At 36.6% G+C, this 14,655-nt stretch overlaps 1 pseudogene; it reads right to left on the bottom strand.

Moving 5' to 3' along the window:
* Positions 1-13,007: 13,007 nt before the first annotated feature.
* Positions 13,008-14,136, bottom strand: LOC102011231 (annotated as a pseudogene).
* Between the last annotated feature and the right edge of the window lie 519 nt (positions 14,137-14,655).

Genomic DNA, 14,655 nt, shown 5'->3' on the forward strand with positions numbered 1-14,655 from the left:
TACTTGTTGTTGCTTTTTTGTTTTTGTTTTTGTTTTTCCAGAAATGGTTCTTTAGGTTTCACATATTTGGGAATTCATATCATTAGTATTACTGAAGTCCCGTCTGGATCTGTCCTAACTTTATAAGTTTGCTAGGCTCTTATACTGATCCTCATCCAGATGGACAACTTCATAACATCTGGTTCTGTTCTGAGTTGATCCACGTACTATGAAATATGATGAATATTTCACTTTCTCTAATGACACAAGCTTCTCCTTCATCATCTGTTTACCAACGCTGCCAAATACCATCTGAGCCCTTAAACTCAGGGAGCTTTCTAATCCATTTGTGCTGAAAAGTAAGTTTATTCTAGGAGGAGAGAGTATGGTCGTGTAGCTTATTTTTTATTAAATATTCAACTAAATATTTGTTGAACACTTATAAGCTGCTGTAATCATGTCCTGGATAGAATAAAGAAATCAGCTGTGTTTTGAAGGATAGCTAGAGTTTTTACAGTTTTACAGACATCAGTGGAAGATAGATGTGCCATGTGGGACAAAAAGTTTTTTTCTTTTTTTCTTTTCCCCCTCCTCCCCTCTTCCTCTCCCTCTTTCTATCTTTTGGAACAGGGTCTCACTATGTAGTACTGGGTAGCCTCAAATCTTGGTCCTCCTGCTTCAGCCTCCCAAAAAATGTTCTCAATGCTGTCTTTAAATCATTATTGTTTTCACGTTTTCTTTTTTTGTTAGTACATATTTGGAGTACAAAATGGCTACATTCCTCACAGGGAGTGGTAGATATGAATAACACATCTTAATTCTTTTTTTAAACTTCTCTTCTCCTTCCCTTCTTCCAGCTCGTGGTCTCCTTCCCTTTTGCAAAAGGTCTATATCCCTTTTTCCTATTATATATCTTTTCCTTTGCTCTTTATTTATACTTTGCATTTCTCATATAAGATAAAACCTGTCTAAACTTGTCTGATTTATTTCACTTAATATTATGATCTCAAGGTGCATCCATTTTCCACCAAATGATTCAAGTTTAGCTTTCTTTATGGCAGAATAGTACCCATTATGTATAAATACCACATTTTCTTTATCCATTCATCTATTGATGGACATATAGGCTGGTTCCGAGTTTTACATATTGTAAATTGTGCTGCTATATGCATATGCATGTATCATTGTGATATGATGTCTTTAACTGTTTTGGAAAGACACTTAGAAGGGATACACCTAGATCAAATGCAATTTCTAGTTTTAATTTTTTGAGGAATTGCCATACTGATTTTCATAGTGGTTGTGCGATGGCAAAAATTGGGTGGTTTTCCATAAGAAGCCAGAGGACTCTGTTTAGAACAAACAGAGTTTTATTAATTTGAGACTAGCCACCCTTCATCCCTGACTTGAAAGTCAGGGAAGTGGGCCCCTGCTAGTTCTGATTCAGATCTTAAATAGGTTTTGGGTTTCCATGGTTACAAATTGGGATGTTACATTCGCTGACTCCAGTGGCCATATGGTTTTTCTCTCATCCTGTGGGACCCCCAGTCAGTTGCCGATCGCATGTCTAACCATGATAGATGCTTCTCCCATTATGTTCCGTTCCCCTTTCTACAACCTATACATTCCTTTAGGGTTACAATGTTTACATAAGGCCAGGGAAAGGGATGAAACTACCCAGGCTGGGTCACAGAGGGTTATCTAGGCCTGGGTGTTCCTTATCTCAGGGAGACATTCCCGGGTAGAGTTTGACTAGGGGATTAGCTCTTCAATGTCCCGGGAGGCTTCCCAAGACACATTTTAGGCCTTTACTAAAACTATTTTATCTAAAATAATATTCTAAGATTCACTGTCCCCTACAGTTGTACTAGTTTACACTACCATCAAGAGTGTAAAATGGTTTCTTTTCCCCAACAACCTCTCCAGCATGTGTTATTATTTGATTTCTTGATGATAGCCATTATTTCTGGAGCAGTATGGACTCTTGGTGTTGTTTTAATTTGCATTTCTCTAGTGGTCAATGATGTTGAACATTTTCTCATGTATTTATTGGCTATTTGTACTTCTGAGAAGTGTCTATCCATTTCAGTTGCCCATTTTCTAACTGAGTTTTATACTGGGGTGTACTTTTTTGAGTTCTTTACACATTCTAGATACTAGTCCTTCATCTGAGGAATAGCTGGCAAAGATTTTTTCCCACTCTGTAGGTTATCTCTTTCCTCTGTTGGTTGTTTCCTTTGTGGTGCAGAAGATTTTTAATTTGATATGGTTCTACTTGTTGATTCTTGGTGTTATTTTTTGTGAAGCTGGTGTTCTATTCAGAAAGTCCTTGCCTATGCCTCTACCCTCAAGAATTTAACATATTTTATATTCCAGTAGATTAAGTATATCTGTTTGAATATTTACATCTTTGACCCATTTTGATTTTATATCAGTACATGGAAACATAGATGAGTCTAGATTTAATCTTCTGCATGTAGATTGTTTTCTCAGCAACATTCATTAACAAGGCTGTATTTCCTCCCATATATGTTTCTGGCCCCTTTGTTGATGACCAGATTGCTGAATGTGTCTGGGTTGTTTCTGCATTCTCTGTTCTGCTCCATTGATCCACTTGTCTGTTTTTGTGCCAGTACCATGCTCTTTTCATCACTGTAGCTTTGCAATACAGTACAACTTCAAATTTGGGATTATGGTGTCTCCTGTTTTGTTCTTGTTGTCCAGGACTGCATTGGCTATTCTGAGTCACTTCTGGTTCCATGCATTTTAGGATTATTTTCTCTAGTTTTATGAGGAATGCCATTGGTATTTTCATTAGGATTGTGTAAACTATATGTCAGTTTTGAAGTATGACCATTTTTTGCTATCATGGTTCTGACTATCCATGAATATGGGTTGTCTTTCATTGTCCGATGTCCTCTTCACTTTCCTTTATCAAAGGAGTACAATTTCCATTGTAGAGGTCTTCCACTTTCTTGGTTAAGTTAATTCCCAAGTATTTAATTTTTCTTGATCCTATTATAAATGATATAATTTTTCTAATTTCTTTCTCAGTGTATTTATAATTGGTGTGCATGAACACTATTGATTTTTGTGTGTTGCTTTTGTATCTTGCTATATTACTGAATTTGGTTATTATTTATAAAAGTTTTTTGGTGGATATTTGGCATCTTCTATGTGGAGAATGTTATCATCTAAAAATAATGATAATTTGACTTCTCTCTTCCTGTATACATCCCTTTTATTTTTTATCACCTAATTGCTGTTGCTAATGTTCTGAGTATTATATTGAACAGCAGTTGTGATAGTAGACATCCATATCTTGTTCCTGACTTTAGAGAGAAAGTTTTCATTTTTTTCCTCATTTAATAAAATGTTGGCAGTCTATTTGTCATATATGGCTTTTGTCAGATTGAGATAAGGTCCTTCAATACCTATTTTCTTCAGGGTTTTTTCCTTTCATGAGTGGATGTTGCAGATTGTCAAAGGCTTTTTTCAGCATTTATTGAGGTTATCATGTGATTTTTGTCCTCGTTTCTGTTCAAGTGTTGGATTACATTTTTTGATTTGCATATGTTGGATCATCTTTACAACCCTGGGAAGAAGCCTACATGGTTAGAAGGTATGATATTTTTAATGATTTGATGCATTCTGATTGCCAGTATCTTGTTGAGAATTTTTGCATTTATAAGAGATTGGCCTATAGTTCTCTTTTTTGTTTGGGTCCTGGTATTGAAATCAGAGTAATACTGGCTTCTAGGAATGATTTTAGGAATACTGCTTTCCTTAAAATTTCATTAAAGAGTTTGAGGACTATGGACATTAGATCTTCTCTGAAGTTTTTGAAGAAATCAGTGGTGAATCCTTCAGATCATTGGCTTTTCTTGGTTGGTAGTTTTTTAAATTACTGTTTGAATTTCATTGCTGTTATTGGTTCACTCAGGGTTTTTGTATATTTTTGGTTTAGTCTTGTCAACTCATATGTATCTAGGAACCTATCCAGTTCCTCCAAATTCTCCAAGTTTTTAGAGTTCAGGTTTTTGAAGTAGTTACTAATAATCTTCTGAATTCCAGCAGAGTCTGTTGTGATTTCACCTTTTTCATTTCTAATTGCATTGATTTGGGTCTTTTCTTTTCTTTTTTGGAGGTAAGATTGGCTAAAGTTTTGTGTATTTTATTTATTCTTTTAAAGAACCAGCTCTTTGATTTATTGATTCCTTGTATTTTTGTCTCAGTTTCATTAATTTCTGCTCTTATATTCATAATTTCCTTCCATGTGTTAGCTTTGGACTTGGATTCTCTCAGTCATTATTATATTGAGATTTTATACATATATCCTAAAATTTATTCCTGATATTTGATGTTGTGGAAGATAATGGACATATCATCATTTTCCTGAAATTTCTTTGTGTAACTGGTTGTTTCCTATATAGTTTCTTGTGTATAGAAGTAAAATTGATACTCGTATATTGACTTTTCCCCAGTACCCTTGCTAAATTCACTTATCACACAATCGTATTGGCTCTGAATAATAACAATTTTGTGTCTTCCTTTACAATCATGTTAATTTTCTTTCTTTTAAAAGTTTACCTTATTTCATTTGCTAGAATCCCTCTTGCAAGTTAATATGAGAGCTCAAAACAACATACCCCAAGGCATGACACCTTGGCGTGCTAAGTACTTTTAACTAAAGAGATTGGAAGGCCTCAGAAGCAAAGTCTCTTTCTCACCTTCTCCCCTTTCCCATCTACTTTCCTACTCTTCATTCTCTTACCACAAACCAGAATTCCTCTTCCCCAAGATAAGTCATAGACATTGGAACCACTCTCCCTCTAAGTAAGCCATAAAATCTAGAAAGTTCATGGTGTCACTAATCCTTTAAAGACCTTCATCTCACAGGTATGCTGCTTTATACTCAGAAGAAAGAAATGCTATGCAGAGGTGCCAAGAAGAATCTGAACAGATAGACCTTGCTGGTTTCCCCTCTCAGTCTATTTCCATTAAATCATACCCTTTTGTCTAATCACATTTCTACATGACTGCTGTCTTGGTTACTTTTCTCTTGTTGCTGAGACAAAATACCCAGTGCCAAAAATTAAGGAAAGAAAGGTTTATCTATGGTACAGTTTATGGAGGTTTCAGTCCGCAATCAGCTCACTCCAAGACAGGGTGGCACATGGCACAAGGGGAACATTTCAAGGAGGCAGAAGACAGCAAAAGCAGGAGGGGAACAAGGGGAAGGGAGCAAGCCTCTTTTCCTCCCTTATACTGTATGCTGGCTATCTGCCCACACCCACATCATCTCGGTACCCTCATCTTGCACAGGCTCAGGAAGTAGAACTGCTGAGTCACTTAGCCAAGCCTATAGACTCCTCAAATTGACACAATGTATCAACCATAACAACTGGCCATGCTTCATCTAATCTAGGCGTAAAAAGAAATTTTTCTGAATCTTTGGGTTTTCATTTCTAAAGGCCCATGTGTCATGTAAAACTCTAATTTAATGAATTTGTTATGTTTTTCTCTTGTTAACTTGTGTTTTGTTGTAGGTGTGTTGGCTGTGACCCTCATGATGGGTGAGAAAAGGGCTCATACCTTTTATATCCCAATTTCTACCTCAATACAATTAATCTTAGTGAGTAACTTTGCTCCATTCACAATCTCAAAAGAAAAGCATTTAACAATTCATTTAACAAACTATGATGTTTGGTGAGGGTCATTTGTATATGCATGTGAGATAACCCCTATACAAAATAAAGAAGTATCCTCTGTTCCTATGGATGTTAATATTTTATCAAGTACTTTTCTATATTCATTGAAATAATTATAGTTTTGTCCCTTCATTTCCTGTTCATTCAATGAATTACGTTGATGTTCAAATGTTAGATCAACTTTGCTTTCCTGATATTAACTTGTTTGTGAGATTTTACCCTTTTTATGTGTCGATAGATATGATTTGAACATGTTTTGCTTAGTTTTTAAATCTGTGTTCTTAACAGAGTTTGGCTTTTAATTAAACTTTAATATAACATGCTTACAGATTTTGGTACCAAGGTGACTTCACAAAACCACAATGTCTCTTCTTTTTCTATTTCTGGATGGGAAATTTTTCTCTTCTCTTGAAGTTATTGTATTTTTTTCTTAAATATTAAGGATAATTTACTGGACAAGCCATTTGGGCTATTGGAAACATCCTTGTAAAAACAAGACCATTATTCTGAAAATTGAGATGTAATTAGCATATCATTAAATTCTTCCTTTTAAATTATAATATTCAGTTTTTAAAAATATATTCCCAAAGTTGTAGAGCCAGTTCTGGCCTCTGGCCTCTGATTTCAGAATATTTTCATCACCCCAGAAATAAATCCTAAAGACATTAAAAATCACTCCTCTTTTTTTCCTCCCATACCCCCTGGAAAACTTCGACTTACTTTCTGTCTCTATGGATTTGCCTATTCTGTACATTTTATATTAATATAGTTATACAACACATGGCCTTTGTCTGGCTTCTGTCACTTAGTGTACTTTCAAAGTTCATCTGTATTGTAATATCTATTAGTACTTCATTCCTTATTATTCCTAGATAATATTGTATGATTATACCACATTTTGCATAACCATTTATAAATTGATAGACTTTTGGGTTGCTTCCAATTTTTGTGTATTAAAATTAATGATGCTATGAATATTCATGTACAGATTTTTATGTGAATCTGGTTTTAATTCCAAAATATCAGCACTATTTTCTATTCCCAGCATCAATCTGTGACAGTTCCAGTTTCTCCATATCCTTATGAACACATTATTGTCCATCCTTTGGATTATAGCCATCCTAGTGTGTGTGAGGCAGCATCTCATTGTGGTTTTGATTTGGAATTCTGTAATGATTAATTATGTTGAGCATCTTTTCACGTACTTATTGTCCATCTGTATATTATTTTTTGAGAAATAATAACTTAAATCTTTTACCCATTTTTAAATTGCACTATTTGTCATTTTATTTTTTAGTTGTAAGAAATTTTTATATATCCTGGATATAATTCTTTATCTGATATATGATTTGCAATTATTTTCTCCAATTTTCCAGTTGTCTTTTTACCCTTTTAATGAAATCCTTTGAGGCAGGAAAACTAAGTTGAATGAAATCCAGTTTATCTGTTTTTGTTATTGTTGCTGAGGCTTGTATTTTTGGTGTTAAATCTAAAAAAAACTTGCCTGATCCAAAGTTCTGGAGATTTACATCTACATTTTCTTCTAAGAGTTTTATAGTTTTAGCTCTTACAGCTAAGCATTTCACTTATTTTAAGCTTACTTTTCTAGATGATATGAGATAGGATTCAGCCTTTATTGCTTTGCATGTGATACCAAGTTGTTCAAACAGCATGTATTAAAAAAAAAAAAACTATTCTTTCCCCCACTGAATTGTCTTGCCAACATTGTCAAAGATGACTTGACCAGAATTGAAGAGGATTTTTTCTGGACTCTCTCTTCTATTCCATTGGTTTGCATGTCTGTCCTTATGATAGTACCATACTGTCTTGACATGTTAGCTTTGTAATAAGGTTTAAAAATCAGGAAGTTGTCCTCATGTAATTTTGTTGTTTTTTTCTAGTTTTGGTTATTTGAAGTACTTTTGCATGCACTTCAGGATCTGCTTCTAAATTACTACAAAAAGGCCACTGGGATTTTCACAGGGATTCCATTAAATAAACCAATAAATTTTAGGATTAGTGTCATCTTAAATTTATTAAATTTTCTAATCCATGAACATAGTGTATTTTTCCAATGTTTAGGTCTTTCAAATTTCAATAGTGTTTTGTAGCTTTCAATGCGCTTGACTTGGGGTTCTTTTACTAAATTACTTAAAAATATTTTAGGGTTTTTTTTTTGTTGTTAATTTGGAGTACTGTGGACTGAACTTAGAACCCTAACACAGAGCTATATCCTCAGCCCTTTTAATGTTTTTAAAAACTTTTTGGGACAAGGTCTCACCAAGTTGCTAAGTTTCCTAGCCAAGGCTTGTACTTGTGATCCCCTGTCCTCAGCCTCCCAGAGTGCTGGTATTATTGGCATATGTTACCACTTCAATATTTTAGTATTTTGATGCTATTGTAGATGGAATTGTTTTTTAATTCATTTTTAAATTTTTCATGGCTTATTTATACAAATACAATTGAATTTTATATATGAATTTTGTATCCTGCAATCTTGTTGAACTTATTTATTAGCTCTGACTTTTGCATCTGTGTGTGGATTCCTTAGGATTTTATACTTACAAAATCATCATGTGTGATTAGTGACAGTTTTACTTTTTTCCTTTCTGGTGTAAATGCCTTTATCTATCTATTTATTTATTTATTTATTTGTTTTAGGCAATTATCCTGGCTAGAATCTCATACAATTTTCAATAGAAATGGTGAGAAGACATATCTCTGTTTTGTTCTGGTTTTGGTGTCAAATATGGAAGGGAAAGCTTTCATTCCTTTAACATTAAGTATGATGTTATCTGGGTGTTGTTGGTGGTGGTGGTTGAGGTGGTGCCCTATATCTCTGTATAGCAATCAAATTCATCTTTTGAATTGTATGGTTCAAATTTCTATATTGTCATTGATTTGAATTTGCTCATTCTACCTACTGATAGATACATACTGAAATCTCCAAATACTGCTTTTGAATTGTCCACTACTTTTTAATTGGTCCATCAGTGTTTGCTTTATGTATTTCAAGGCTATATTGTTAGGTATCTATTTTTGGGTTGTTATATTGTATTGAACTGACCCTCCCAAATTTGAACTGTTCCTTTTTATCTCTAATAATATTTTAGTATAAGTTTCATGATCCTTTTTCTTTAAAGCTTTTGATGCACTGATATTTTAGGTATGTCTCATAAGCAGTAAAGCGTTTTGTGTTTATATGTGCTTTTTAAATTTAGTCTGACAATCTTGGTCTTTTACTTTGAGTATTTGACCCAATTTTATGTAATTTAACTAATAATATATTTATATTTAAATACACAATTTTCTACTTTTCTTCCTCTCTCTTTTTATTTCTTGACTTGATATTTCCCCACTTTTTTGTTCTAGGATTAATCAAGTATTTTGAGTATTCCATTTTCATTGTTAATTTGCATTATTTTATTCTTTTACTTTTTACCATAGAAATGACAAATGCATCATATAAGTCAATTTAAGTTACCACGGTCTTTTATCACGTTCTGAGCAATGCAAGGTCCTTATAAGATTTTAATTTGATTTACTTCCCCATTCCTCTTCTGGACTGTCATTATGTATGTATTTCATTTTAACTCTATATTCATATTAATCCCCATTGCCTAATAGTTGTATTGTTTTGAACAGTCAATTTAGGCACATATTTATTCTATTTAGTGACCCTTTATGTCTTCTTGTATTATTATGTTTCATGTTTCATATGGTTTTCAATATGCCCCCTAGAAAGAATGGCATGCCTGATATCAGCTGCGTATCAGTATAGTTTCCTTCTGTCTGAAATTTTGGCCATTTAACTCTTGGTTCTTGGATGCCTCCAAACAATTATTTTTATACTTAGATAGATTTTATATTTGTTCCTCTTGGGAGATGTCATCTGTGATCAGTTACTCCTTCATGACCAGAAACATAAATCATTGCTTCATGATTTTTATTCTAGTTATGTTGTATTTTAGTTGAAGAAATGTCCAGGAGGCACTATATGATAGTAATCTTCAACTTTGATTTAGGATTCAGGAAGAAGTAGTAGAAACATTATAGATTTCATTATCATCAACATGCATAAAATTTTTGGAAGCTTAGAATATCAAGGGAATGAAAACTGTTATGGTTTATGTGTAGATGTCCCCCTAAAAACCTCATGTGATCATAGGGCTTTTTCAGAGCTTGGTACATCTAGAGTGTGTGATGCTAGGATTAAAGGTGTGTGATTAGTAAATCAGTCTGCTGATTGATTTGGCATAGATCTGAGTAGAATTAAGTGTGTAAGTTCTACACCCGCCCAAGTACAGGTAGCCTGCATACAATATAAGTCATAGACAGAGTTTTATCTCCCCCATCTCTTGTTGCTTTTGCTGTCTTCTGCTGCTGTGAATTGTTTCCCCTCTTCCATGTGCTGCCCTGTGTTGGAGCCAGTGGACTATGGCCTGAAACTTCTACGAACTGTGAGCTAAATGAACCCTTCCTCCCTTAACTTTAGGCATTGGGTATTTGTTCTCAGTCATGAGACAAAAGTAATGTAGACAAAAGCTTTAGAAAAGCTATCTGAAAATGAACATAAAGCAGTAAAGAAGAAAAAAAATTACTAAAAAAGAGGATGACTAAAGATGTACAGTTTATAGAAGAAGGTTGAAGAAGGTAGTCCAATCAATCAAATTCTATGGAGTTCAAGGTGAAGGAAGAGACAGAAGGGACCACTGAATCTCATCTCTAGGAGTGTTACTGAGTGATGAACTCAGCAGGTAAAATCCAGGCCTTTGTATACAATGCGCATGAGTTGCATGTGCACATACCTGATGGCAAATGAAAAGCAGCTACATTTATTGGAGATCACATGAAGCTGTGCTCAAGGAAAGTCCATGCCAACAAAATGTGGCACAAACAGAAACCTGGTGCCAGGAGGATAGGAAAGCAGAAAGCACCATACACAGATAAATCAGGCTTTCAGAATTTAAGGGATATGCACCTCTGTCCAGGTGCCTCCCACTGAATCTCTAGGTATGATTGACAGAAATTGTTGACAGGTTCTGTGTCATCTCAGGACCTGTTGACATGCATGTTTGTCTCAGAATTCACTCTGATCTTAATTACATTTTTGAACTATGGAGCATATTCATGAACCCTTAATAAGGTTTGAGTAGGGTGAAGGTGACTGAAAGTCAGAACAAGAGAGCCAATGTGAATGTACTCTTGCCTAAAAGGGTTTTGTTATGTTACTCTCTACATCTCTTAGCGAAAGGAAGAATGGTCTTAGGATGGTGTTTAAATTTAAATGGGTAGAAGGGAGTGATTTCCTCAGCTTCATTGTTCTATCTGCAATAGGAGAGCAATTATGACAATTGAATGAGTAGAAATAGAAAAAGGCTAGAAGTACTATGTAAATAGTGAAATAAAGAATTAGAAAGCAGTAAGAAAGTAAAAGAAACTATTCTTTAAGAAATTTAACAATTAAGGAAGAGAAGGGCCAGAAGCTTAGTGAGGAACCAAACATCAGGAAATGTTTTTTTTTTTTTTTTTTTTTTGGTTTTTCTCTGGTACCAGGAACCGAACTCACGACCTTGCGCTTGCCAGGCAGGCGCTTTTTGCCACTGAGCTAAATCCCCAGCCCCTCAGGAAATGTTTTTGGAGAAAATTTTTAAATTAACTTTATTTGTACATTTTAGCTATACATAATGATGACATTCATCATAGAGAATTTGTTCTTGTACATAATATGTCTTGGTTCTTCCTTCTTCCCCCAACCTTCACCTCTCTTCAACCACTTTTCCCCTCCTCATTACAAAGCTTTGTTTCCAATTTTCCTTCTATTCTCTTTTTGCTTTTCCCTTCCTTCCTCCCCTGTCCCTTATCCCCTCCCCATTTGAAGATTTTCTTCCTATTTCCCAGCATCTATTATACATTTTAGTCCTTATTTACACTTTCAGTTTCTCACAGCAGAGAAACAATGCAATATTTAAATGTGTGTCCCATTTATTTCACTTAAGAGTATGGTCTCAGGGTGCATCCACTTACCTAGAAATGTCTCAAGTTTATCCTTCTTTATGGCTAAGTACTATTCCACTGTATAAAAAATATATCTTCTTTTTCCATTTATCCATTGATTGACATTTGTGCTGTTTCCAAGGTTTAGCTATTACAAACTGTGCTGCTATAAACACAGGTGCACATATATCACTGTGGTATGATGTTTTTAATTCTTTCAGGAAGATACCAAGAAGGGAAATATTTGGGTCAAATGGGAACTCTCATCCTAGTTTTTTAAGGAATCTCTGATTTCCACAGTGGTTGCACCAGTCTACACTCCCACCAATGGTGGAGAAGTTTCCCCACAGCCCCTCCAGTAGTTGTTATTCTTTGATTTCTTGATGCTAGCTATTCTTTCTGGAGTGAGATGGACTCTCAGTATTGTTTTAATTTGTATCTTTTAGAGAAATGTTAAGTATACATGAATTTAGTGGTAGAAAGATTTCAAGGATCAAGTGAAAGAGAAATTAAAAATACACATGAGCACAAGATGTCTGTGACAGAATGTCAAAGACATGGAGTTCAGAATACACAAATAGAAAGTGGAATGCTTTATCTTTGGTAAGAAGACAGGGAAATGACCCAATTTTTTTTTCAATTTAAGAAGAAATTGAGAATGTATGTTGAGAGTAGAATAAGAATCAAGACTTGAAACAAGTGGAATTCAAGATAGAGTGACTAGGAGAGATATTACAATGACAAGGTTCATTAGACAGTGAGGCAACGGTGTTTAGCATTCATTTTGATTATCCTCTTAGCTGATTTTAGCCAAAAACTTACCAATGACTGAGACCTGAAAACCCCAAAATAATGGAGGCATAAATGGAAGGACAATGGCCTTTGAATTAGGGATCTAGCACCTTTGAGTTGTTCAAAAGGTACGTCTCCCCAACACATTCATGGGTGGGCTCGAAGGATCCATGTTTCCTTAGCATATTTAATCTAATTAACTCAGGAAACACCACTCCCAGTATATTATCCAGTGTTAATTGAGAAAAGCACAAAGAAAAAAATAGTTTCAGTTTACTCAGTATCACATGCTAGAAGGAAAGTTTGCAAGAGAAAACACCGAAAAGGTAATTTTTAAATCCAGACTTAATAAACTCATGGTTCAAAATGGGTCCCACATCTTCCTCTAGTCATAAACTGCTCCTCACTGAGTGTGGCTGCTTGTGACAATTTGATTAAGGACTCCAACCTCCCTAAGCAACTAGCTGTATCGCCCTGTGCTGTTTTGACTGCTGTAGCCACCCTGTAGCAGCAGCTCACCGACTAGATCTAGGTAGCTTGGGTGGCCGACACTCCCATGCTCTTCATCACCTGGCTACTCTAAGCCCAGTTGCTGGTCTGGTTGGTGAAATTGAGGGAGTTGTATGTAGCGGTGCTGCATGTTGACTCTGTCCCTAGACAGGCCAGTACGGTAAACTCCACATCTGCTTAACCCATCACTCTGCCATCTGGCCCTATTTAGATGTGCACGCTCCCGAGGTAGAGGGGCAAGAAGTTGTAGATGTCATTCTTAGGAGCTTTGTGGGGCAGTCCTGCATGTGGATGCAGAGGCTGGCGGTGCTCTGCACTGTGAATTTTCCCTCTCTGTATCTGTGGTCCTATGTGTTGGAGAGACAGTAGCTGAGGTCTTTTCCAAACAGGTTGGTGGTGAAGCTGTAGCCATCCCTAACACTGCTGTACTCCTCATAGTCCTGTGGCCCATGCTGTAGGCCCCAGAGTGCATTCTCTCCAGGCCCGCCTGCTTCATAATGCCAATGTAACTCTGTGCAGTACCTGGCTGGTCATAGGGCCTTGATGGATGCAAGGACAGGAACTTCAGGGGGTGGATATGAGAATGACCTCACTTCCTCCTGGCTGCTCTTGAACACCTTGATGTACCTGTGCTGGATCCTCTCCTTGTGCTTCCCCACTGCCTTCTCAGCCAGCTCCTGTGAGGTGAACTCCACAAAGGCCTCACCTGTGATCTTGCCCTCAGGGTCCACGGGCAGTGTGATCCTGCTTAGCACAATCTCCAACCCTGGGAAGAACTGCAGGATCTTTTGCTTTGTGCACCGGAACTGGGGTCCCTGGAGCCGCAGGAAGCCATCATTGGGGTTGTCGCCTCTGTTGGGGCCTTTGTGCTTCAACAACCAATCCATCTAGGTTCTTTGGAGCTTGAACACCTTGATAGACCAGTGCCCCGTGCTTTTCCTGTCTTTTCTCAGGGCTATTTCCATGTCATCTTCAGACTCAAGTTTAACAAAAGCCTCACCACTCTGCCTGCCCTCTCTAGTGTAAATGAAATGGACACCTGTGACCCCATCACAAATTGTACAGTGGAGAGAAAATTGTGCATGTCCTCAGTGGAGCTGGACCAGGGCAGCCTGTGGAGCTTGACCACAAAGCCTTCATCTCCCATGGAGCCCAGCGTCTTGAGCACTTGGCAGGGCAGTTGCTAGACAAACTTGGGGGCAGATGTGTGTGGCTGGGTAGGCAGCACCCAGGGCACAGGGTGGGTACTGGAGTAGGTCATCCTTATGGTCCTAGTCTCGGGGTTCCTGCCTTACGCAGGCATCTCAGCGGTCCCTCGGAGCACCTTCCTCAGAAAGATACAGCACAATTCTGCTTCCAAGACTGAGCTGGAAAGAAGCAAGAACAAGGACGATGGGGAGGGGCTTAGGCAGTGGAAGTTCGTGGGCACAGTTGCAACTGATATCTCTTGTTTTGAATCCAGTCTTCTATTTTAGGACTTTCCTTGTGTTCATCCAATTCCAGACTGATTTGTGAGTCCTAAATGCATTTTAAGGCAATACTTTCCAAAGTATTTGTTTTCTTTCTACACTTCTCATCTGTTTTCTACTCTTCATCGAATGGATGTAACCACTGTACCTCTTTTGCTAAACATATGGTTCAGTGTCTGGTATTCACTGGCTCAATC

The sequence above is a fragment of the Chinchilla lanigera genome, unplaced genomic scaffold, assembly GCF_000276665.1.
Source record: "Chinchilla lanigera isolate Chin_1 unplaced genomic scaffold, ChiLan1.0 scaffold00115, whole genome shotgun sequence".
Lineage (NCBI taxonomy): Eukaryota > Metazoa > Chordata > Mammalia > Rodentia > Chinchillidae > Chinchilla > Chinchilla lanigera.